Source organism: Giraffa tippelskirchi, chromosome 6, assembly GCF_054371585.1.
Source record: "Giraffa tippelskirchi isolate mGirTip1 chromosome 6, T2T-mGirTip1v1.2.pri, whole genome shotgun sequence".
Classification (NCBI taxonomy): domain Eukaryota; kingdom Metazoa; phylum Chordata; class Mammalia; order Artiodactyla; family Giraffidae; genus Giraffa; species Giraffa tippelskirchi.
The window spans coordinates 78,827,591-78,852,569 of record NC_137280.1 but is presented as its reverse complement, the minus strand read 5'-3'; the positions used below and the strand labels follow the sequence as shown (position 1 = coordinate 78,852,569).

The 24,979-nt window shown below is 44.7% G+C and overlaps 2 long non-coding RNA genes and 1 pseudogene across 6 annotated transcripts in view; 2 read left to right on the top strand and 1 right to left on the bottom strand.

Annotated features, from left to right (window-relative positions):
- The window catches only part of LOC145508611 (uncharacterized), an 80,809-nt gene that overhangs the window by 48,277 nt on the left and 7,553 nt on the right, over positions 1-24,979 (bottom strand). The window lies entirely within an intron of this gene.
- Positions 100-2,684, top strand: LOC145508609 (uncharacterized). Its single transcript, XR_014055472.1, has 4 exons — positions 100-229; positions 390-549; positions 1,168-1,283; positions 2,194-2,684. It is a non-coding gene; the product is annotated as an uncharacterized LOC145508609 (long non-coding RNA).
- The window catches only part of LOC145508608 (52 kDa repressor of the inhibitor of the protein kinase pseudogene), a 38,799-nt pseudogene continuing 29,019 nt past the window's right edge, over positions 15,200-24,979 (top strand). For 3 of the 4 annotated variants that reach the window (XR_014055468.1, XR_014055470.1, XR_014055469.1), the window contains exons 1-3: positions 15,200-16,107; positions 19,518-21,042; positions 24,532-24,609. The product of XR_014055468.1 is annotated as a 52 kDa repressor of the inhibitor of the protein kinase pseudogene, transcript variant X1 (transcript). Of the gene's footprint in view, positions 16,108-19,479; positions 21,043-24,531; positions 24,610-24,979 lie in introns of all 4 variants that reach the window. The other variant, XR_014055471.1, reaches the window with a different exon arrangement.

Here is a 24,979-nt window from a genome sequence, read left to right as displayed (position 1 = left end):
TTTAAACAAAATGCATTTTCTCTATGGCCTTGTTCGTCCTCTTAGAGCTCACATGTCACAAAGGCCAGTTCAAGTCCTCTGAGAGGGAAGGTGGTCCTCACTGGAGAATGTGCTGGTTACTTTGTATCCTCCCAGAAATGGCAGCTGGTTTCAGGTGAAGTCATTCCAGGAAAAAATGAAAGAATTTTTAAAGGAAAAATAATCTAGTTACAAAAATCTCTCCAGTGTGGTAAAGTCCCAGATTTCATTTTGCATTATCTATTCTAAAAGTACTTTTTTTTTTGTTTTTTGTTTTGTTTTTTTTTTGTCCTCTTATACAAACTTACTACATTAGAGGGTGGAGTGCTGCTACATGCAGTAGTTTGATTGCTTTTACTGTTTCTCTACAGAAATGTTTTATTGACCACTCATTCTGTGGGCTCCAGACCATAGCATGGGACACAGTTTCTACTTCACCCTGTCTTTATGAAGCTGACTCCTGGGAAGACATTTCTGAAAACACCTTTGTACCATGCAGACAATGCAGCAGGAAGTATCAAGGACTCATTAGTGAGCATAGATTATATATCTATACCATGTGTCACGTCCACTCTGATCCTTGAAGGAGGCAGGGCTAAAGTAGCTTCACAGAAGTTTTATCTTATTTTCAAGAGTCTCTTTAGAAGATGTCCAATTCTGTACCATTGATCCTTACTGTTTCTTTAGAACAATTCTCAGGCTCTCTAACAGAGTGTTAAGTTCAACTCATTCCTTTAATGCTCACTGTAAAAACCTAGAGCTGAGGGAGCCCTAGTTTTAGGTTGTAGCCTGACTCAGAGCCATCCCATCTCCACTAGAGTCCAGCACCTGGACTTGCACATGGGCTGGGCATCAGGTGCTCCTCCTGGCCCAGAAGGGGGCACCCTGGTCACCAGCCAGCTGAAGAGAAATGTAAATCCCTCTCATCGTTTCTGCTCCCAGTTCCACTTGTCACAAACTTCTCTGAAAGCAGATGTTGGGATGGATTTATGTGTGAAGTGTCAACTTTTGTGACAGGACAGTGAGAAAGCAGGATGGGACAGATGGCAAAACTGAGCTGTGAGGCAGTCCCAACAAAGCCTCGCCCAGACCATGGCGGGCGGGGGGGGGGGAGCTTCTGCAACATTTGTGACCTCACAATTCTTCCAGTGTCCCCATTGTAACTTGGCCATTGGATGCAGCAGCCCAGCAGAGACCCATCAAGGGATGAGGCTGCTTCAAGGAGCTCTTGGTTGAAAGTTGTCTGCAGATGGCACATCCAGAAGGTGGGCAGTGAGTGTTTTCTGTGCCAGGGGTGTCAGAGGCATAGAGATGTTTACCTCAACTGGGGCTCAGTAGGATACAAGGTAGAAGTGGGAGACCTCTTTGGATTATTTGTCTTTTCAACAGGCCCCAAGCGTAGCAAGCTGTATTATTGGATTTTGGTGGCAAAGAGTGCCATTATCGGTAAAATTAAATTTGAGTTGTTAGTGTCAACTAGATTCTTTTTTCCTAATAGTCACTACCTATTGTGGTACTGAAGACTCACTATTATCACCACATCAAGGGTAGGTCCACTCAAAGAGCCCCAAGTTCACAGGATGTACTGCAAAACCAATCAGGGTGTCTTGGTGCACTGACTATACCCTGGAGGAGGGCATGGAGGATACCAATCTGACAAATGCTCTAATTCATAAACTTTCCAGCTCTGAGGGTGTGGCTGTGTGCTCTAAAGATGTGCCCAATAGGCAGCTTGATCACCTTGCCCTGAGTTTACGGACCCCAGCTGCCTGTCTGGGAGCTAAGACACCAATCTCACAGAGGACATGGCCAAGCTCCCACCACATTTGCCTTCCATGAGGTCTGAACTCCCTGGTCCCCCCTCACCCTGGACCAGCTTCCTCACCTCCTCTCACTGTAACCTTCTGGCTGACCAGAATGAGGCCTCTACTTCTACTCTGAAAGGTTATACCAGAACCTTTTTCAAGTACTCAAACAATTTTGACCAAATTACCTTATTTTGCATGTGTGCCCCTGTTTAGTCTGCCATCTTGAAACCAAATAGCACCTACTAAATTCCCCATTGGCCAATGTTGGAGAACAGAGTAAAAGTTACGAACCTGTGATAAAAATAAAGGAAATAGTGCTCGAATGTGTGCATGCAAATATTTAACCCTTGTAATTCTTTTTTTGCAGGCTATGGCTTCAACCAGCACAGTGCCTATACTTATGTGAGAAGCTGTTAACAACCTCGAATCAATCATCCTGTCACTGGGGAATTCAGAACAGTGGAGGCGATAAACTGACCTCTAGTTGGCAAGACAGTGGTAGCAGCAGTGACTGAGGCAAACAGTCCTGGGGGACGAGCCAGAGAAGAAAGACATGGAGGACACCACCTCCTCCTCCTCCTCCTCTACCACTCCGCATGGGTGCACAGGCCAGGCAAAGGAGTTTACAGCCTCTCCCCTTGCGAAGTTGGCCAAGAACACACTTCATGCTTCCTGTGTGTGATATTCAGTCATGGTGTCTCCCTCGTAATTTCAGGTTGACTCTTTCCTGCCTGCCTCTTCCTCACATTTCACATTGGCCTCAATTCTGCACTTTTGGGGGCAAACAACATGTGGGTAGAGCTGACCACCCTGGCAATGAAGGCCTGACACTGAAACTTAAAATATTTTCATACCAGTTTCTATTTCTTAATTTATTATGATTGTAATACAACAGTATTTCCATAATTGTTAATGCTGAGGATGTTTGTTCAGTGACAAACTAACGTTTGTTTAGTGACATCCCTGGTGAGACCCAAAGAACTCACAACTAAAGAATTTTGCAAGAACTCCACACCCACGATGTAATGGAGAGGAGAGTATGGAAGGTGTCAGCTAGGACTTCCCACAGTGCTCCTCTTGGCCCTGTTACTGGATCAAGATTGAACCAGGGCCCCCAAGTGTCTGGGCAAAGTAGGAGCCCAGGGGCCAGGTCCACTCTCCTGATCAACCGTCTCCTTTTCCTCACCACATCCCAGTGGTGCCAGCAGGTTCGCGCATTGCTTCCTCACGTACAATATATGAACAAATGTTGCCATTTCTCCTAAAGAAGAACGTGCACATGGTGTGGAACTGGCACCTACTGGTGATATCCAACTTAAAACTACAGGGTGAGCGAGAGAGGGCTCAGTTTAGACTATAATTTAAACTTTAGGAAAATACAAATTGATGTTAAAATCATTTAGCTTTTTATTTTTTTCACCAATGCCTGCATAAAACAGTCATCTAAGTAATGTAGTTCTAAATACAGGTTTTTAATTTTGAAATAATGCAGTTTTTGTATTTCACACCAAAAATGTACCCTTGAAGCCAATGCTCAAACTTGCCAGTGACTCTTTAACCAAAGCAGACTTTTTTCACTTCCTCAGAGACCTTGTTAGAAAGTTTCCTGGAGGTTAGGGGAGAGTTTCCTGGGTCACAGGCAGCCCTTCAGCATTGCTAATCAGCACGGGTGTTTATTGTAAATGCTGGTTCTGAGAGAGCTGTCTGAGTGACTGTGGCTCCTACAGACACAGGAGCAGTTTGTCACCGTCAGCATCTGTGGCAGGTGCGACCACAGCGTGGACACAGCCCCCCATCCCAGCCCCCACACCAGGCGAGCTGTTCTGCCGGCCCTCCTCTCTGGCTGCTCCCACCCCTGGGATCAGAGAGCAAGGGACCCTCTGGGCCACTCACGCACTCTCACCCTTCCCCAACTCACGGGGATGGACAAGTCATCTGTGTGCTGGTTCCCAGAGGAAAGTGGTTCTCTCACAGTCCCAGGGACACCCATGGAGGGGGGACCCCATCCACGCAGAGGCTGAGGGCTCATCACAGAGGTGTGGGTGATCATGGTGGCTGGAGAACCGCCTGCCCTCTGCGTGGTCTCACCTGATGAACAAAGACCTTTAATCCCCGGTGCAGTGGGGTGGCTCCAGGATAGTTGAGGCTCAGATGTGTCAAGGATGGAGGAAACAGCTTTCCAAGTTCCAGAGCACAGTCTTCTCTGCGCTAGAAGCATTAACCGATCTACAGAATGGGAAGAGTAGTCAAAGGGGTCCTGAGTGTAGGGTTCCTCAGGGAGACTCAGAGACGTGGGAGGAAAGAAGAGTGCCGTGAGAATCTGGGGTCTGATGCCCACTCCCTTGTCCTCAGCTTGGGAGATATGGGTTATTGTATTTATGACTGTTCCCCCATCAGAGCAGCTGCTTTCCCTGGGCCTGATGTTCAAACTTCATGATAGCGAGATAGATAGAGACAGGACCTTCAGCAGGTTATCCCCTTGTTCTTCATATACAACCTGCAGTAGTGCTCCATGACACCCAGCTGTCCCACTGAAAACTCAGGGCTCCCTCCCCCAGAGAACATCCACAGAGGCCCCACTGAGCTCATGGCCTGTTTGAGACATCAGGGCCCAACAGTGGATGAAACAGGAGCCCAGAGATCCCCACTCTTAAGCAACAGACACAGAAAGGCAGGGAAAATGTACACAGAGTCCGATGGTAACATGCTTCTTGGAGAAAATCACGAAGTATAAACAAATTTTAGTTTAGGGACTAAGCAATGGAGATGGCCGAGTGTTGTGGGCTGAGAGAACAAGTGCCAGTGCACTGGAGACACAGTGGGCTAAGTGTTGAGAGTCTGTTTTTAGATTTTTTTAGTCTGTTTTGCTTTTTAGTTTCACTTAAGTAGCTCATTAAAGTCTGGTTACCAATCTCTTGTACTTAGCATACTGTATTGCAACAATTCAAAGCAAAATCTTTGGTGACTTTTTAGTCAAGTTGTTTAGTTGCTCAGTTGTCTTTGATACTTTGCAACCTCATGGACTATATAGCCCACTAGGCGCCTGTTTATGGGACTTCTCAAGCAAGAATACTGGAGTGGGCTGCCATTCCTTTCTCCAGGGGATCTTCCTGACCCAGGGATTGAACCCATGGCTTTGGCATTGGCAGGCTCATTCTTTACCACTGAGCCCTGTATTTAATCTACCTGGTAAGTACACCTGATAGTTATAATTCAAGGTCTGTCCTTAGATGGGCTGTCTTTTGGCGACAGATTTAGAGGCCACCAGACTTCAGCTCTAAGCCCTCTTAACGATTCAGGACAAGTAATTTGTCCCTTTGGAGCCTCAGTTCCTAAATCTGACAGCTTTCCTCTGCCAGACAGCCTTCCAGAAGGGAAACTCGGCTGAGTTCTGGCCACTGTAAGATACTACAGCTCTTGCTGTCCCCTGACACTGTCCATGAACCCCCAACTCCGCAACATGGAGGAAGAATGTTGATGGAGGAAGCTGGAGTGGGAAAAGGGTGGGTGGTCCTAGAATGACACCAAGGGCCACATCCCCGGAATGTGCACTGTCAGCTACAGATTGGCACTTGCCCTGTACCTCTACAAGGAGCAAGGAGGTACTTTGTGCTTGGAGAAAAGCGGGCAGAACTTGTCTTCAGAACATTTTCAAGAGATAATTTTATGAGCCCCATTCTTGTGTCTCATTCAGAAAAGCACAAAAATCCTTCATGGTGAGTTCTGGTGACTAGCAGTAATCCATGAGACTAGCTGAAACCTGCCCAATAAATGAGCTTGATTGCATGTACTCCCCTCCACCGGTCACTTACTGACCTTCCCCTTTCTCATTGCAGCAGTTTCTAAGTGCCTTCAGAAATGCTAGCTCCTGGGCTAGTGTCCTCATTTTGCTCCAGTAAACCAACTCACAGTTCTCAATGTTCTCCTTTTAAAAGTTAGCACAAACTCCCTGGGGCTAAAAACTCCCAGGCTGAGGGTATAGCCCACACAGGGCTAAAAATGTGTCAGGAGCAGCCCACACACAGGAACCTGGGGAGGCCAGGGTCCAGAGCACACTGGGCAGTCAAGCCTGGCTGGCAGGGTTCCCAGCCTGGTGGCATCAATGGCCACACCACTTGGAGGATACCTGGTTAGAAGACTTGGATGCTCAGACTTTTGCCACCTCTCTCATCTCCACTTGCCACTATCATCCCTCAACTCCTTGCGTAAGAGCTCTTTTCTTTAGCCGCCGTCATGAGGCACCCATTGGTGTCCTGGTCAGGGTGGATGGCATGTGGGGTTTTGAGAAAAGGCAGCAGCGCAGAGCTTGTGTCCACGGAGCTTGATGGTGGCGCTAGGGTGGTAAGACGAGTTGAGACTCTGCAGGAAAGCAGGGTGTGAGGCCGTGGACCAGCAATGCATAAAATTATCATGATAGTAAATTTTCTCTGTAGCTCATTTTTAAAGATAGATTTTTGTCTGTGTTAATGACAAAATTGACACTTCCTAGATGAGCGAAACCAATCACAGGCTGAAACACGGATGAAGCTCAAAATCATGATCCTAAGTGTGTGACATCCACTCACGCGTATGGAGGCTTCTCCCCTTCTCCAGAAAGCCTAGCTTCTCTGGAGGCACCTCTGCCGACACCTCTGCCGACCGTGCCCGCCCAGGATCGCGGCGGACTCAGCTCTCTTGCCGACCATCCTAGGAACGGTGCAGACCCGTTCCGATTCCCCAACATCCGAGCAGCTGACCACAGGCCCCGGCAGAACCGCCAGCACACCGTGAGCGCCCCCGTTAGCCCGCGCTGTCACCCGCGTCGAGGGGGCCTGTGTGTGTGGTTGGCGCCCAAGCGTCGGGCCCAGGGAGCCCCAGGGAGAGGGGACGGGGGGCGCTCCCAGCGGAGATGCGAGGCGTCCTGTCTGCGGAGCTGGAGAACGCTTCTGGTCGAGCTGGAAAAACCAAAGTGCCTGCCAGTGAACTTCCAGGATGGCACCGGGATGGACCCGGGCCCCCAAGGGGCGAGGGCGCATCCCTGGGCCACCTGCGGGTCGGGGCGCCGCGGTCCCGTGGGAAGGAGAACGGGGGTCTGGGATCGATCTCCAGTCCCTCCTAGTTTCGCATTCGGGCCGGTCCCCGCTCCAGGGGAGAGGTGAACGACGGGGGTTAGGATAGACGAAACAAACAGGGTAAGGATGTGTACGTCCGCCTCACTGCTTTTCTCTGGGCCACTTGCCAGCGGGACACCCGGCAGACAGGCCTGTGATCACAGGAGGAGAGCGTCGCATTGGCAGAGAGGCGAGGAGCACTGGCCGCCCCGGGCGGGTGCCATCACCTAACTCAGGAACGTGGCCACAATTACTACCCGTAAAATGGCTGCGATCCCTCCCCGTGGAACTGCCAACTCAATTTCCAGCGACAGGAGGGAGGTGTCCCGGTTCTTGCCACTCCCGGGACTTTCGCCGCCGGCTCCCGGAACGCTCCCTCCGGGCGGGCGGCGAAGGCTCAGCCCTCGCGCAGAGCGCCGAAGCTCCAGCGGGAAGAAAGTGAAATCTCTCAGTCGTGTCAGACCCTTTGCGGCCTCATGGACTGTGCCCCTCCAGGCTTCTCCAGCCATGAGATTTTTCAGGCAAGGGTACTGGAGTGGGTTGCCATTTCCTTCTCCAGGGGATCTTCCTGACCTAGGGATCGGACCTCCCGCATTGCGGGCAGACGCTTTAACGTCTGAGCCACCAGGGAAGCCTGGTGGGAAGGAACGAGTTCAAGGCGGCGTCCGGTGGTTCCGGATCACGGCCGGAACGTCCCCGGGACGGATCCCGGTCGTGGGCTTGTTGTCGAGAAGGGAACAGCCCGAGCCGCTCAGATGCCTGAGCGCCTCCCCGGACGTCTGCCTCAAAGCCGGCTCCCAGCCCGCACAACACGCCGCGGCTGCGCGACCTGGGCCGCAGAGAAAACGCGCCCATCGGGGAGCTGGAAGTGCCTGGCCGGGAGGCTCCCGCGAAGGAGACGAGCCCCAGTGATCCCGGCGGAGCGGGCGCACAGGCAGCCCAGGGATCGTGCCTGGTCCCTGCTCACGGGACAGAGTGGACTGTGAAGCAGCAACCATGAAAGTACTGGGAAAAGCATGCGTGAATTTATATTCTGCAGTTTCAGAGTGGAGTCCTTGCAAAGAACTTTTTTTTTTCTCTCTCTCTCTTTTTTTTAAATAAATTTATTTATTTTAGTTGGGGGCTAATTACTTTACAATATTGTAATAGTTTATGCCATACATTGACATGAATCAGCCATGGGTTTACATGTGTTCCCCTTCCTGGACCCCCACCCACCTCCCTCCCCATCCCATCCCTCTGGGTCATCCCATTGCCCCGGCCCTGAGCCCTTGTCTCATGCATCAAACATGGAATGGTGTTCTGTTTCACATATGATAATATACATGTTTCAATGCTATTCTCCCAGAACGTCCCACCCTCACCTTCTCCCTCAGAGTCCATAAAATTGTTCTATGCATCTGTGTCTCTTATTCTGTCTCGCATATAGGGTTATCGTTACCATCTTTCAAATTCCATATATATGCATTAGTATACTGTATTGTTGTTTTTCTTTCTGGCTTACTTCACTCTGTATAATGGGCTCCAGTTTCATCCATCTCAGTAGAACCGATTCAAATGTATTTTTTTAATGGCTGAGTAATATTCCATTGTGAATATGTACCACAGCTTCCTTATCCATTCGTCTGCTGATGGACATCTAGGTTGCTTCCATGTCCTGGCTATTGTAAACAGTGCTGCGATGAACATTGGGGTACACGCGTCTCTTTCAATTCTGGTTTCCTTGGTGTATATGCCCAGCAGTGGGATTGCTGGGTCATATGGCAGTTCTATTCCCAGTTTTATAAGGAATCTCCACACTGTTCTCCATAGTGGCTGTACTAGTTTGCATTCCCACCAACAGTGTAATAGGGTTCCCTTTTCTCCACACCCTCTCCAGCATTTATTGCTTGTAGATTTTTGGATAGCAGCCATTCTGACTGGTGTGAAATGATACCTCATTGTGGTTTTGATTATTGCAAAGAACTTTTAAGTCCAGAAATCATACAGAAGAGAAGAAACGACTACAAACTGATCTTTACATATTTCACGGAGTCCAATGATAAGTACCTAGAGAACATTTTTGCAAATGCGTATGCCCAATAAAAAATTGAGGTCAACTTGGCTTTATGTAAAAGCAACGTATTTGGAAAACGACTATTAAGACAAGCTAGGTTGGTTAAATTCTAGTACAACTACACAAGGCAGTCTTATCAATTTGTGTTTGTTATTGGTATTAAATGAAGTAGATGTATAGGTACTGCAAAGAAGTTGACAGTGAAACTGTTCAATGATAATAAGTTGTAGAACTTCCAATGGTGTTTTTCAAAATAATATGCATTATCTTCTGAAGAAACTTAGATGGAAAGGCAAAGATACTAGAACAGCTAAAAGAATTTTGGAAAAAAAAAAAAAAACGCAGAAAACAAGCTTCCCTGTGACTGGGACTCTGGAATCAGAAAGATAAGTGTCTCTAGAAATAAAGGTGGGCACCTCTCCTGCTACAACCTCCAGGCTGCTCGCTGTCATCCCAGCCTCTAAAAGTCTCTGTCATGTAGATCCGGAACCAGGGGGTGAGGTGTAGTAACCTCCACTCCCCAGACCCGGACTTCCTGACCTCTTTCCTTAATCGGGGAGTCCCCACCCCCAGCCACAAAAATTGATGATTGCCTTGTGTAGTTGTACTAGAAATTACCTACCTAGTTCCTTTTAATGGTTGTTTTCCACGTACTCTCCTTTTATATTAAGCAGTGCGGGTACTCATACCAATCATCCCCATCAAGGGCTCCTAGCCCCAGCTTGCATGGGTGCAGCCCTTCTCTCCGTGAGATTTGAGCTGTCTTCCCGAGGAAAGGACATGCCCGTCCCATGAAATGCAGTACTTGGGTGCAATCTCAAAAACGACAGAATGATCTCTGTTCATCTCCAAGGCAAACCATTCAATATCACAGTAATCCAAGTCTATGCCCCTACCACTAATGCTAAAGCTGAAGTTGAACAGTTCTGTGAAGACTACAAGACCTTCTAGAACACCTCCCAAAAGATGTCCTTTGCATTATAGGGGACTGGAATGCAAAAGTAGGAAGACGAGATAGAGGGAGTAACAAGCAAGTTTGGGCCTTGGAGCACAAAATGAAGCAGGGCAAAGGCTAACAGTTTTGCTAAGAGAATGCACTGGTCATAGCAAACATCCTCTTCCAAAAGCACAAGAGAAGTCTCCACACATGGACATCACCAGATGGTCAATACCGAAATCAGACTGATTATCTTCTTTGCAGCCAAAGATGGAGAAGCTCTATACAGTCACCAAGAAGACCAGGAGCTGACTGTGGCTCAGATCATGAACTCCTTATTTGCCAAATTCAGACTTAAATTGAAGAAAGTAGGGAAAACCACTAGGCCGTTCAGGTATGACTTGTTAAATCCCTTATGATTATACAGTGTAAGTGACAAGTAGATTCAAGGGACTAGATCTGATAGAGTGCCTGAAGAACTATGGATAGAGGTTTGTAACATTGTACAAGCGGTGGTGATCAAAATCATCCCCAAGAAAAAGAAATGCAAGAAGGCAAAAATGGTTGTGTGAGGAGGCCTTAAAAATAGCTGAGAAAAGAAGAGAAGCTAAAGGCAAAGGAGAAAAGAAAAGATACACCCATCTGAATACAGAGCTCCAAAGAGTAGCCAGGAGAGATAAGAAAGTCTTCCTCAGTGATCGATGCAAAGAAATTAAAGGAAAACGATAGAATGGGAAAGACTGGAGATCTCTTCAAGAAAATAAGAGATACCCAGGGCACATTTCATGCAAAGATGGGCCTGATAAAGGACAGAAATGGTATAGACCTAACAGAATCAGAAAGATATTAAGAAGAGATGGCAAGAAGAGTAGTAAGTGGGAGACTTTTCATTGTTCCTTCCCCAAACCTGAATTAGAAGGTACTTGTGTGAGCTGTGGTTTATCTACTCAGACATGAGGTTGCTGATAGGAAACACACAAGCTGTTTCTGAATTATACACACATTCCCATCCCAGCTCTGCACTTCCCTACCTGTGTAGTGGTGAATAGGCCATATAACCATCTCTAGCCTCACTATGCTAAAGCAGAGACAGCAATGTTATCACATCTATCACTATGTGGAGAATTGCATGAGATAATGATGTATCAGCGCATATATGTAGTCACATAGCAATCCCAGTAATCCCAATATGTGATTTGCAGTTATTAGGTCAGTTGTTTAAATGGGCCCCAGAGTGGTCACTCATTGTGCTGGGTTCTGGTCCTGCTTTGGATCCTTTTCATTTCTCATGGCCTGTTTCTATTTCTCCATGCTCCTCAATCCACACAGACCCAATGATTCCAAATGAATCTACCTTCCCTTGTACATAGCTGGAGGGGTGAGTGGCAAGCAGCTTTCTTCTGTGCCTGCCCCCACAGCCCTTCAAGTCAAGATCTTATTTAACCCTCAGAATAATTTGTAATATTTCAATGCTTTGACATTTATTGAGCCTTTTTGTGGGCCAGAATATCTTTCTAAAATGCTATTTTACTTTGCAGTTCTTAGAGTTCTTTATAAATGTTGACTATATCAAGATGAATAGTGTCACTCAGATCTTCTACATCTGTCTACCGTACACATTTCTCTTCCATACTAGAAGCTTATTGAAGTTATGTAAACTCGTGTAAAGGATCTCATAGGCAATTATAAATTATAAATGCTTATTAAAGTACAATGAATATATTGAAAATATAGAACATTTTATTAACTGGTTTGTTAATTAATTCATAAAGTCATTATTTAATGTTTTAACATTAATTCTTCAAGGAAGATATTTTTGAGAGTTCTGAAATGTTTATATTTTAGTCCCAGAGTAAATAATACTTAAAATACAATTCATTTATAAAGTTTCAAGGATGGAGGAGAGAAAAGAGTAAGATAGGAGAAAGTGGACTTAGTCTGAATTCAGGCATATTTGTCAACTTTGTGACAATGAACTGAAGAATTTCCTCAAATTATCTGATTCACCTGTGCAGTAGAAGTGATTCCTTTTGTGGAAAGTCAGGGAAGTACTGAGAATGTTTAAAAATTGGATGATATGCAAAAAAATTCTGAAATATTTGTGAAGCATAGAAGAAGATTTAATTATCCAGATTTGGTAAAGTGGCAAGAGCTGTCTGAAAGGTATTGGGAGGTTTGTGAGCTTCCCCAGGTTTAAGATGCTAGTTAGATTCAGCCATGGAAAAGCAGGTATGTGAAGTCATCCAGGACTGGAATCTTGATCAGCAGATGTGATAAAAGGTCAGGAGTATATGAAAAGTGTTAGTCTTCATAACTATATGTTGAAATGACTTAATTCATTGAATTTGACATAAACATGAATTTGACACAGATATTAAGGGAGTGGAATCAATTCAATCGAGGTTTTCCAAGCATTTGGGGTCAGGTAAGAACCTGAGTAAGAACTTCAAATAGCTTTAGTTAATTACTTTTATAAAAGCTCTTTGATTTTTGTTTCCCCATACATAAATTTGATTCACTATTTCCCTTGTGAGAAGCAGTAGCCAAACCCTTCTTAGTGTTGACTCTGGGAAACAAGATTTCTCCCCTTTCCTCTTAGAAAACTTCACGTTTGCTGGTGCCCCACTGGTAGTTCACACCCTGGTAAAGATTTCAGAATTCATGACTTTAGGCCTGGAATTTACAAATAAGATTCAAGTCTCATGGCTTTCTTCTATTTCCGCAGGTTCACTTGCTTAGAGAACATACTGACTCTGAGATAAGATACAGAGGGAAACAGCTAACAGCTAAGTTCTTGGCAATGCATCTCTGTGTGACTGGGGACTTGCTCTTTCTCCGGAAATGATAACTCTCGTTTCAGTGGTTAGAAAGGTATCTCCACTTGTACCGAGTCTTCTAAGTGTATCCAGGAGGCATTCCAGGCTCTGACCACTAGCTCAGACATTCAGCATCTCTGGGAGGATTGTGGGGTGGGCAAGTGCTAATGCAGAAAATATCTCCTGAACCAACTAGAATCTCCTGTTACTCCAAGTAGGGAGATGGGGAAGTGGCAGGAGAAAAAGGATCATCAGAGCTGTAGGTTCCAGAGAGAACAGAAGGGAAAAGAGCCCTCAGTTCACAGGAGAGGTCAGGCTGGGACCCCCCTTCAGTTCTGCAGCCCCAGGATCACTGGCTTGAGGAGGAAAATCTGTCTGTTGAATGACTGTCTGTGAAGAATGACTGATGTGTGTTGAAGTGATAAGGGCAGCACTTCCCAAGTTCAGACCCGCAGAAAGCCTGCTCCATCCTGCAGAGCATTAGACATCACATCGAGGTTCTCTGGTGAGAACCTTGAGACTACTATACCTGTGGCTTTAACTGGGTTTTGTTATGTAAGAAGCTCTTACCTATTAGATCATTCAGTCACTCAAGTGTCTCAAGAGGTTGTGAAGCTATTTCACACTTGAGAATTCTGATGCTTATACTGAGGAATTTTGCTCACAGTCACAGCTAAGTGGCAGAACACGGATATTGTTTGCCTCGTGCTTAGTCTGTGAATTTAATTAAACTTTGTGGGGAATAGAGCATATTTATGAACTCCCAGGTACAAATTTTATAATCACCAGTCAGGAAGTTAAAATTATCATTCTGCTGTGGAATTTCCAGATGTTTCAAACTACTCTTCATGTGATGTTTCTTCTTCATGAAAGTTATTGTGGATTCAGAGTGTGCACATGTCTGTGATGTATCTGAAAGGCATATGAGCAGTCACCCAGAGATATATTGGACTTGCCTTCAAACAGAGTTTAGTTTTGACCCACACAGCTCTCTTTCCCTAGTGCTGTCACCATCAACCGTCACCTCTGCATACTATGAACAATGGTGCCACTCAAGCCAGAACATCCACCATGTTTGTAGGAATCAGTGACCTTCAAGGATGAGGCTGTGGACTCATCCAACAAGGAAGGCTCTACCAGATGCATCCCAGAGGAAACTGAAGGGATGTGATGCTTCTCAGAAGTATCTGGCAGTTTCTGTGTGTACATGCATGCTCAGCTGCTTCAGTCATGTCCAACTCTTTGAGATCCTATGGACTATAGCCCACCAGGCTCCTCTGTCCATAGGATTCTCCAGGCAAGAATACTGGAGTGGGTTGCCATGCCCTCCTCCAGGGGGCATGACCCAGGGACCGAATCAGCGACTCCTGCAGTTCTTGCCTTGCAGATGGATTCTTTACCACTGAGCCACCAGGGAAGCCCTGGCAGTTTCTGTAGTTTGATGCTAATCCAAATGTGAGCTGTAATCCAGTTACAGGAGTTTGCTATTATGAAACAGAACAGGAACCTATGGTCCTTGCCCCCCACCCAACATGTCCTCTGACCTGCCTTTTGTCTATGGAAAACTTTAATCAAAGAATAAGTTTAACCAGAGAAGTGAAAAATGCTGAAACAAAGAAAAACAGTTAAAGGAGACTAAATGTAGTCATTAAGCATAGTTTAGGATCTTTAATTCTTTCTCAGTTCAATCCAGTTCAGTCGCTCAGTCATGTCTGACTCTTTGCTACCCCATGAACTGCAGCACACCAGGCCTCCCTGTCCATTGCCAGCTCCCGGAGTTTACCCAAACTCATGTCCATTGAGTCGGTGATGCCATCCAACCATCTCATCCTCTGTTGTCCCCTTCTCCTCCCACCTTCAATCTTTCCCAGCATCAGGGTCTTATCCAATGAGTCAGCTCTTCACATCAGGTGGCCAAAGTATTGGAGTTTCAACTTCAGCATCAGTCCTTCCAGTGAACACTCAGGGCTGATCTCCTTTAGGATTGACTGGTTGGATCTTTTGCAGTTCAAGGGACTCTCAAGAGGCTTCTCCGACACCATAGTTCAAAAGCATCAATTCTTTGCCTCTCAGCTTTCTTTATAGGCCAACTCTCACATCCATACATGACTACAGGAAAAACCATAGCTTCGACTAGATGGACCTTTCTCAAGGGCTATAGATAATATTCCAAGCCACATCCTGTGAGCTGTCCAATAGATACTAAAACACTAGGTGGGAGAAGTTAGCTACATGGTGACTAGACTGTACCCAGGGCATGAGCTGTCATAATTCCAAGAATTGGCTACAAAAAAAAATGGAAATAAATGGACCCTGGAACTGAAGATTAACTGTATCTAAAACAACCAAGATTATGCTGGTCAGACCACTAATGACCAATTTGAAGATGACTGTTAGACATAACTGTGCTCTTTCTACTTGTAGTCCCACCCCATTCTATCTATAAAAGCTCTCACCCCTGCTTGTTGGGGGTGGGGAGATGTCAGCCTTTGGACAATTGTCTGCCACCTTCTCCCCATCCCAGTTGCCAGATCTGAAATAGAGAAGCTTTACTTTCCACCAACATGGCCTGTTTATTGGCTTTTGAGAAGCGAGCAACCAGACACCATACTTACTCTTTTGTAACAGATTTTGGCACCCCGGATGGGGCTGGCTGCTGCTGGCTCCTGTGCTTTCAGGGCACCTGGCTCTCCTGGGTTTTCCAGGGGAGATCTATGGCCATGACAGTGTATGAGTCTGCTGCCTGTGGTTAGCTAGCCCCTAGTAGGGGATTTGGGGGATGTTCCTAGCAGCTATCAAAAGCATTTGTTTTGAAAATCCTCTCTGTTTCTCCCCTGCTTGGCACTGGCAGCCAATTTATGCTTTTTATTGGCGAAATGGAAACTTGCATTTGGGAGGAGCTGACAAGCCCCAAGAGTGGGTAAGTCCACTGTGCACTGGTGTGCATGCGTGCAACCTTCCCATGTGTGAGTGTTAGTGTTATTTGGGCTTTCTTGCCAGTTGGTTCTGATGTGTGTCTGATGTTGAGGATCATTTGTGAGCACTGATTGCTATTTAGGCGTTTTTACCAGTTGGTTCTGACGCCTGACAACACACAGAGCAGGATGAACGCAGCCCTTAGCAGGTCACCGTTGCTATGCCTCATTACTCTGAACCCTGTTACTAGGCAACAGGTCTTGTACAGCCATTGTTCTGTGCTTCAGTGGGCCCCGCCCACAAGCAACCAACTGTCAACTGTCAACGAGTGACTGTTAGTTGTCCTTCTCAGCTACTGGTCAGCACCACAGCGGTCCCTGCCCACTGGTAACTGTCAGTAAGGGACCACTGGGGAAGCGATTCAGTCAAGGGTCAGTGGGGTCCTGGTCACCAAGTGGAGAGTGAGGTAAGAGGTAGACTCAGGCCTTCTCCAGTAGGCCCTCCAGATTCCCCAGCCTTGGGTCCGTGGGTGAGCTGAAGGGCCCATAAACAGAGTAAGGGCTACACCCTGCAGGGCTCCAGAGCCCTCACTAAGGCCTCCACTGGCTTTGGCCCAGCTCTTGAGGCAGTGGTGAACATCTCCCTCACCCCTGTCTCTGTAACCTAATAGTAGTGGCCATCCATATGAGTCAGTTTTGTGGGACCTGGTCTCCCCATTTGGGCAGCTGAGGAGACTGAGGGCCAGTTGGGTTGGGTGCCTGGCTCCCTCAGGGGTGACAGCTGAGCAGACTGTGGAAACCTGGCCCTGAAGGAGCTGCCAACTGAGATCTGCTTCCTCTTAACCAGGACTGGGACCTTGGAGGGTGAAAGATGTGCCTTGGGACCTTGTCCTTTCTTGTCAGGACAGAGAATAACATTCATCTGGTAGAGATTTACAGGAACATAATTATCTGACCATGACCAGACCTCAGAACAAAGGTTCTGACCCCAACAAGCCTGCAACAACTAACCACATCCATCCCTCACTTTTTTCTTTTAAAGGTGCTTGCTGAAAGGTTTCAGTAACTTTGGGGTTCTTAGGGCATGAGCGACCCATCTCCTTGTATGAATCTGTAATAAACCTTTCTTTGTTCCAAGCTCATTATAATGTTTAGTATTGATGGGCCTCACTGTGCGCCAGGCACATGGGCTTGTGAATTCAGTAACATAGCTACCCGTGAGGACTGTTCATTTGGGACTCCGTACTGGTCTCCCTCAGAGAGGGTTTGTGACTGATCTGTCATTCAGTGTGTGAGACTGTATTTCATTTGTGCAATTGGTATTCTTGCTGCCTTATGTAAAATGGCAATTCATTAAGATTCAATTAATTAAGAAAAATTTTAGCTACAAAATTATATCTAAGAAAAAGAAAGATGAGTTTTTGGGTTAAGGTATGGCAACAGGAGATAGTGAAGGACAGGGACTCCTGGTGTGCTGCAGTCCATGGGGTCAAAAAAGAGTAGGACACAACTGAGTGACTGAGCAACAACAAAATGGCAACATTATTTTTTAAACTTCAGAGAAAATTGGCTAAGATGAAACTCTTGAAAGTCACAAAAACTGGTTCTTTTTTTATATATGCAGTTAGGGAAAGCTAGCTTGATAAAACAGTTTTCCCAGCTCCTGAGAAAATAAAAATATGCCTAGGAGAAATCTTGAAGTTAACTCTTATCAACTCCTTGAAATACAAACACAGCTCACTTTGCCTGGGACTTTGGCCTTTGGTTAATCGGGTAAAACTTCAAGTTAAAAAAAAAAGAAAAAGGAAGGAAGCCTTTTAAGAATAAGTATGTAAATTTGGTTATTCTATTATCCATAAACTGATAAGTTTAATTGCAATGCCTAATTCATGAAATGTTAAAAGATGAAACAAAGAGATCTCTGTCTGAATGTTTGTGTGTCTCAACATGTGTGTTTGTCTTTGTATAATATTGCTGAGGTTAATTTGTAAAGAAGCTCTGTTTAATTGGCCTTAAAAATATGAGCACTTGCAAGTCAAAGAAATCTAAATTTACTTACTTTTGTAAGACAAGAGGGAAACTAAAGATGTTTTGGTTTATTAAACCTGTATGTTGTATTACTGAAGAAAATTTATGCTATGGAAAACATGTCTGTTTTTAGTGATTATAGAATATGTTCTTGAGTTTGCCAATAAAAAAATGCTGGAGTAATATTTGAATCACTTGGTTTCATTAAGGCTTCAAGGGGCAAAGATTGTGATATGTAAAAATGATAAGGGAAACATTTCCATGTGTAAAACAAGTAAGATATGTGTTGGTGGCAAAGAAAAGATATTTTTATTAAAGAAAAATGATAGTTTTTTCCTACAGTTGTTGGTTTCTGGATGAAGAAATACAGGACAAATTTGTTTGGATGTAGGAAATGATAAAAGGCTTGTGAAAAAGAAACTTTGAGAAAAGATTTTTGTATGTTGTCAGGATTAAGATTAGACTGAATTTAATTAGGTATATGAATTTTGTTATTAGCAGTAAACTGATGCAAGACTGAATTTGTTCTTTTTCTCTGTTAAGAGAGCAGAATTCTCCTGGAATATTGATCTGATTTTGGTGACAGAGACTTCTAATGGAAAGTAATTGGTTTCTAGTCATAGTTTTGACCTTAATGTTCAGGGTGGAAAAATTGTCCATTGAAGTTGTCACAAAGTATAACTACTCATGATGTGTAGCACTGCTGGCTTTATGTTTACTGCTTAAAGCACATGTATATTGTTGTGTGACAATTGGGTATAGATGATAAAATATATGGCCTATAAAACATTTCCCTATTAACAACATTCTTCTGAGCCTGTTCATGATATATAATTAATTTTCTCCCACTGGACAACTAGGCAAATCTATAAACAAAAAAGAGGCCTAGAACCAAGGGACATGGATGGACCCAGAGCAGCCAAAGAGCCACTCTGGCAATGTTGGAAAAATATATTGATTATCATTGCTTCCTATGGAAGGAATTACAACTAAAAGGGGAAAATGATGGAAGAGATTTTCATATATTGAGGTATGGGGAAGTCATTCTGGCCTATACATCATTTAATATGAACTTTGCTGCTGCTGCTTTTTAGTCGCGTCAGTCATGTCCGACTCTGTGCGACCCCATAGACAGCAGCCCACCAGGCTCCTCCGTCCCTGGGATTCTCCAGGCAAGAATACTGGAGTGGGTTGCCATTTCCTCCTCCAGTGCATGAAAGTGAAAAGTGAAAGTGAAGTTGCTCAGTTGTGTCCAACTCTTCGTGACCCCATGGGCTGCAGCCTACCACGCTCCTCCGTCCATGGGGTTTCCCAGGCAAGAGTACCTGAGTGGGGTGCCATTGCCTGCTCTGAATATGAACTTTAGGTTAACCAAAACAGCCTGTTTGTGGCTTATTTAACATACACTCTACATCTGCTTTATTCATTAAGACAGAATAATACAAAGAGGCATTTTGATTATTATCCTCATTGTAATAGGTCCAGTAATTTTCAAGTATTTGGGTATAATGAAAGTTTATTCCCTTTCTTACTCTGTATTGGTCCCTCCTCAAGATTGAGGAGTATCAAAGAAAAGGGGGGATTCAAACGGGGCAGGACCCTATGGTCCTTGCCCCCACCTCACCCTGCCCCTGCCACCCACTATGTCCTTTGCCTGCCTTTTGTCTGTGGGAAACTTTAATCAAAGAGTAAGTTTAACCAGAGAAGTGAGAAATGCTGAAACAAAGGAAAACAGTCAAAGGAGACTAAATAGTAATAATGTAGTCATTAAGCATAGTCAAGGATCTTTATTTATTTCTCAAGGGTTATAGATAATATTCTGAGCCACATCCTATGAGCTGTCTTACAGATACTAGAACATCAGGTGGAGAAGTTAACTGCATGATGACCGGACTGTATCCAACATATAAGCTTCCACAATTTAGAGAATTGGCCACAGAGAAATGGGAAGAGATGGACCCTGGAAATGAAGATTAACTGTACCTAAAACAACTAAGATACTGCTGTTCAGACCACTAATGGCCAATTTGAAGATGACTGTCAGAGATGACTGTGCTCTGTCCATGAAAGCTGTCGCCCCTTGCTTGCTGGGGGTGAGGGGCGTACGTGTCAGCCTTTGGAGAAGTGTCCGCCAACACCCCCCCCCCTCAATTGCCAGATTAGAAATAGAGCAAACTTTTCTTTTCACCAAACTGGCCTGTTTATTGTCTTTTGAGTGGTGAGCAGCCGGACCCCACATACTCTTTTGGTAACAATTTTTTCTTAGATGAAAGCAGGCAACAGGTAGATTCCCTCCCCAGCACAAGAATAATTGCAATTCTTGTGTCTTAGCTTTTATTTTAATGAAGATTACTGAGAGTAATGTAACCAGTTTTATACTTACCCAAAAAGGTTTATTTCAAATGGTAAAATTCACTAAAAAATTAACTGCTTATTTAACAAATGTCTCATCATATAGTGTTAAGAAAATACTACTAGTTCTTTAGTCAGGGCTGGCAAAATTTTCTTAAAGGCAAATAGTAAACATTTAAGATTTTGCCACATGACCTGTTTTGCATATACTTATTTTTGCTATGGTAGCAGAAAAACAGCCACAGATAAAAGATACATCAAGGAGCATGGCTGTGGGCCAAAAAGATATTTTATTTATAGATATTTATTTATAGATCTGACTGTCATATAATTCTTATGCCTTATGAAATATTTTCTTAAAAAAAATTAAAATTATGAAAACCATTTCTAGCTTGCAGGCCCTTAGCACAGGCTGTGGTCAGAATTTGACCCTTGGGATGCAGGAAACCATGACAGGTTCTAGAGAGCAATAATGGAACTGACCCTTCTTAGAAACCAACATTCAAAAACAAACTGTACTAGACACATGACAGAAATCTGAAAACTCAAAACAAAAGCAAAACAGAGCACAAACTATGGAGTGCTGCCCAAGGTGTGAAGGAATCAGGTTCCGCCCAGGATGCCCAGCCTCCATGCATACACACTGCCTTCATGTTGGTGTCCCCAGCAACCAGCAGTGAATGAGACTGTTCTATCCATGTGCCCCCTGTCCTGCCACATGCAGGGCACCCATTAGTTGTGAGCAGCATTATTAGTTGGGCACAGTTCATCATCCACCAAGTCACCACTACCTACTGTGTCTCCTGGAGGGAGGGAAGCCACCTTTCCATCCTCATCCATGTGCAGAGCTACTATTCCAGCTCCTCTCCATCATGTGGTGGCTTCTTCAGGGTGCAGAGACCCATCCCAGAGCTAATCAGGGGTCAGGTCCTCAGAGGAATCCACACCATCCTTGCCATCCTCCAGGAAAGTGACCCTCCACCCACAGGAAATGCAACTTCAGATCCTGCGATGTCAGCTGGGTAAGGCCGGGGGGAGGGCGGCAAGCAGGGAAAAGGCATAGTGCACAGATCTGCATGGATGAAAGCCATAGTCTTTGCTAACTGGTGTGATATTATATTAGAATTTTTCTGTCTAAATATGAATAGGAAATTATGTCCCAGTCTTAATTTGTATAGATTTCTTTTTTTATTTTCTATTTACTGTATTTTTTTAATTTCAACTTTCCAGTTTATCTTGCCAATTTTTCTGCAGGAATGTTCACTCTATTACAGATTTGTAGATGCTATTTATTAGGAATATCAGATTTCTGCCACATATATTATAAATAGCATTCTGAGTTGACAGTTATCTTTAAAGAAAAATAATACCAAAGAATGTTCAAACTACCACACAATTGCACTCATCTCACACACTAGCAAAGTAATGCTCAAAATTCTCCAAGCCAGGCTTCAACAGTATGTGAACTGAGAACTGCCAGATGTTCAAGCTGGATTTAGAAAAGGCAGAGGAACCAGAGATCAAATTGCCAACATGTGTTGGATCATCGAAAAAGCAAGAGAGTTCCAGCAAAACATCTACTTCTGCTGTATTGATTATGCTAAAGCCTTTGACTGTGCGGATCACGACAAACAATGGAACATTCTTAAAGTGATGGGAATACCAGACCCCCTAACCTACCTCCTGAGAAATTGTTGCAGCCTGGTGGAGCAGAGACCAGAACCTGCCCCATGACTCAAGGGTGTGCACACTGCGCCCTCGTGACTGTCCTAGTAGGCATGCAGACAGACATTCTTGGGGTGGGGTGTGCTCCCTGCTCCGCTTCACTGCCTGCCCCTGCATACATCTCCAGGGAAACAAAACATGATATTCCTGGTTAACAGCAGAGCCTGCACTAATCAAACTCACCAGTATAGCTATTCCCTAATGGTCTCATGTGACTTCTACCAATAAAAGTGCAGCTGAAATGAGCCATTTTGTCTTCCTGCTATGGAGAGTAGAAGGGCTCCCTGATTCCCCCACTTGCCAGGTTATATGTGCTTGTCTTTTCATTACGCACTCCCGCCATTTCAGGTCTTTCTCACCTGCTGTGCTGGATGTGGCAAGAAATCTATATGAAGCTAAAGAAGCAACAGTTAGAACCAGACATGGAACAACAAACTGGTTTCAAATTGGGAAAGGAGTACGTCAAGGCTGTATATTGTCACCCTGCTTATTTAACTTATATGCAGAGTATATCATGAGAAAGGTAGAGCTGAGGAAGCACAAGCTGGAAGCAAGATTGCTGGGAGAAATATCAATAACCTCAGATGTGCAGATGACACAACACTTATGGCAGAAAGCAAAGAACTAAAGAGCCACTTGATGAAAGTAAAAGAGGAGAGTGAAAAAGTTGGCTTAAAACCCAGCATTCAAAAAGCTAAGATTATGGCATCTGGTCCCACTTCATGACAAATAGATGGGGAAACAATGCAAACAGTGGCAAACTTTAGTTTCTTGGGCTCCGAAATCACTGAAGATGGTGACTGTGCAGCCATGAAATTAAAAGACACTTGCTCCTTGGAAGTAAGGCTATGACCAACCTAGACAGCATATTAAAAAGCAGAGACTTTACTTTAGCAACAAAGGTCCCTCTAGTCAAAGCTATGGTTTTTTCCAGTAGTCACATATGGATGTGAGAGTTGGACTATAAAGAAGGCTAAGCACCGAAGAATTGATGCTTTTGAACTGTGGTGTTGGAGAAGACTCTTGAGAGTCCCTTGAACAGCAAGGAGATCCAACCAGTCCATCCTAAAGGAAATCAGTCCTGAATATTCATTGGAAGAACTGACACTGAAGCTGAAGCTCCAATAATTTGGCCACCTGATGCAAAGAACTGACTCATTAGAAAAGACCCTGATACTGGGAAAGATTGAAGGCAGAAGGAGAAGGGGATGACAGAGGATGAGATGATTAGATGGCATCACTGACTCTATGGACGTGAGTTTGAGCAAGCCCCAGGTGTTGGTATTGGACAGGGAGGCCTGGTGTGCTGCAGTCCGTGGGATTGCAAAGAGTCGGAGACAACTGAGGGACTGAATTGAACTGAACTGATTGCTGATCCTGTTCACAGTGCCAACTGTCTTTCCGTATCACACTGTTTGCACTGTTCGCTGAGCCCATGGTAGACAAGTTGTGAGCTAAAATGCTCTAAGGAAACTCAAGGAGCCTTAGGAAATGCAGATGTGTTTCTTTTCTCCTGGCTGGTGTGGCAGCCACAGCAGCAGACACACTACATTGTCTCCTCTCGTGGTTGACCCAGTGGATGCAGCCATAATGCAGCAGTAATGTGTCCGCTCTTCAGGTGGAGCACGTGTCTGTGCACTGCACGAAGCAGCCCCATGGCCAAGCAAGTACCTCCTGCTGTGCACACACAGTGCTGTAAATGATCTTAGCCATCACAGGGTCACTATTTACAACCGGTGGGTGTGAGAGCCTGACCATGCCGTTTGGGCTAATTTGCTCTCTCCCCACAACTTGTAACTGTTGAACTATGCTGTGTGATAAAACCCATTAATCTTTCCTTTGGTGTTTGACATTCCAAATAATGATAATGTATCATTTCTTGCAGCTGCCATAACAATAGGACAGACTGGGATGGGAGGAAGGAGGGGAGCGAAACAACAGAAATTTATGTCCTCACATCTCTGGAAGCTGGAAGCCCAAGATCCAATGTCTGGTCATGTGGTTCCTCCTGAGGCCTCTCCCCTTGCCCTGCAGACAGCGGCGTCCTCAGTGTGTCTTCCCCCTGGGCACACAGCCCTGGCTCTCCGTGTTGGCCCAAATGTTCTCTTCTCATGGGGACACAGTCTGATTGGATTAGAGGCCACCTTAATAGCTTCATTTTAATTTGTTCCCCTTTTAAAGCCCATCTGCAAGTCCAGTCACATTCTGAAAATGGGATTAGGGCTTCAACAGATGGATGTGGGGGACATGATCAGTTCATAGCAGTTTTGAAAGGTCTTCCCCATCTCAAGATCATATACAAATTTATATTTTCTCTTTGAAGTTTATGGTATCAAATTTTATAGTTAAACACCACTTGGAGTTTATGTTCTATATGGCATGACTTTTAAGAGATATCTATGTTATACCTAGGTACACAGATAAATTGTATAGAAAAAAATATTCTCACTATGCACAATCAGAAATAAAACATTCTACTTCCTCTGTGTATCTCAACTCTCTGACATTTCCTTGCTTTGAGCAGAGATTCCCACACGCATATGCATTCCTAAGCAATATTCGGCTTTTCCTCTCTTTGTACTTTGTATAAGTAGAATCACATAGTGATTATCCTTTTGTCATGTGATTGTCATTTTGTTTCCAATTTTGGTTTCTGCGATTTCTCCATGTTACTTCATGCAGCTTATTTATCTTTGCTATTTAACAGTCTGTACTTTAAATATATCGGAATCAATCCAATATATTGTTAATGAATAATTGCGTGTTTCTGGCACTTTAACTCACAGAAACGATTCATGTGTGCCTGCTCGATGCCTTGAAGAGGATGAATAAATTCTGGGGCTGCCCGCACCCAGCTGCACAAGGTAATGCCCCCAGCTGATAGCGCCATTACCCCATAGGGATGGGTCCTGCAATTTTTTCATCTCAAGCACCCATTTCATCGCCTTTCTTTTTTTTTTTTTTTATAAATTTATTTATTTTAGTTGGGGGCTAATTACTTTACAATATTGTAATAGTTTTTGCCATACATTGACATGAATCAGCCATGGGTTTACATGTGTTCCCCTTCCTGGACCCCCCACCCACCTCCCTCCCCATCCCATCCCTCTGGGTCATCCCATTGCCCCGGCCCTGAGCCCTTGTCTCATGCATCAAACATGGAATGGTGTTCTGTTTCACATATGATAATATACATGTTTCAATGCTATTCTCCCAGAACGTCCCACCCTCACC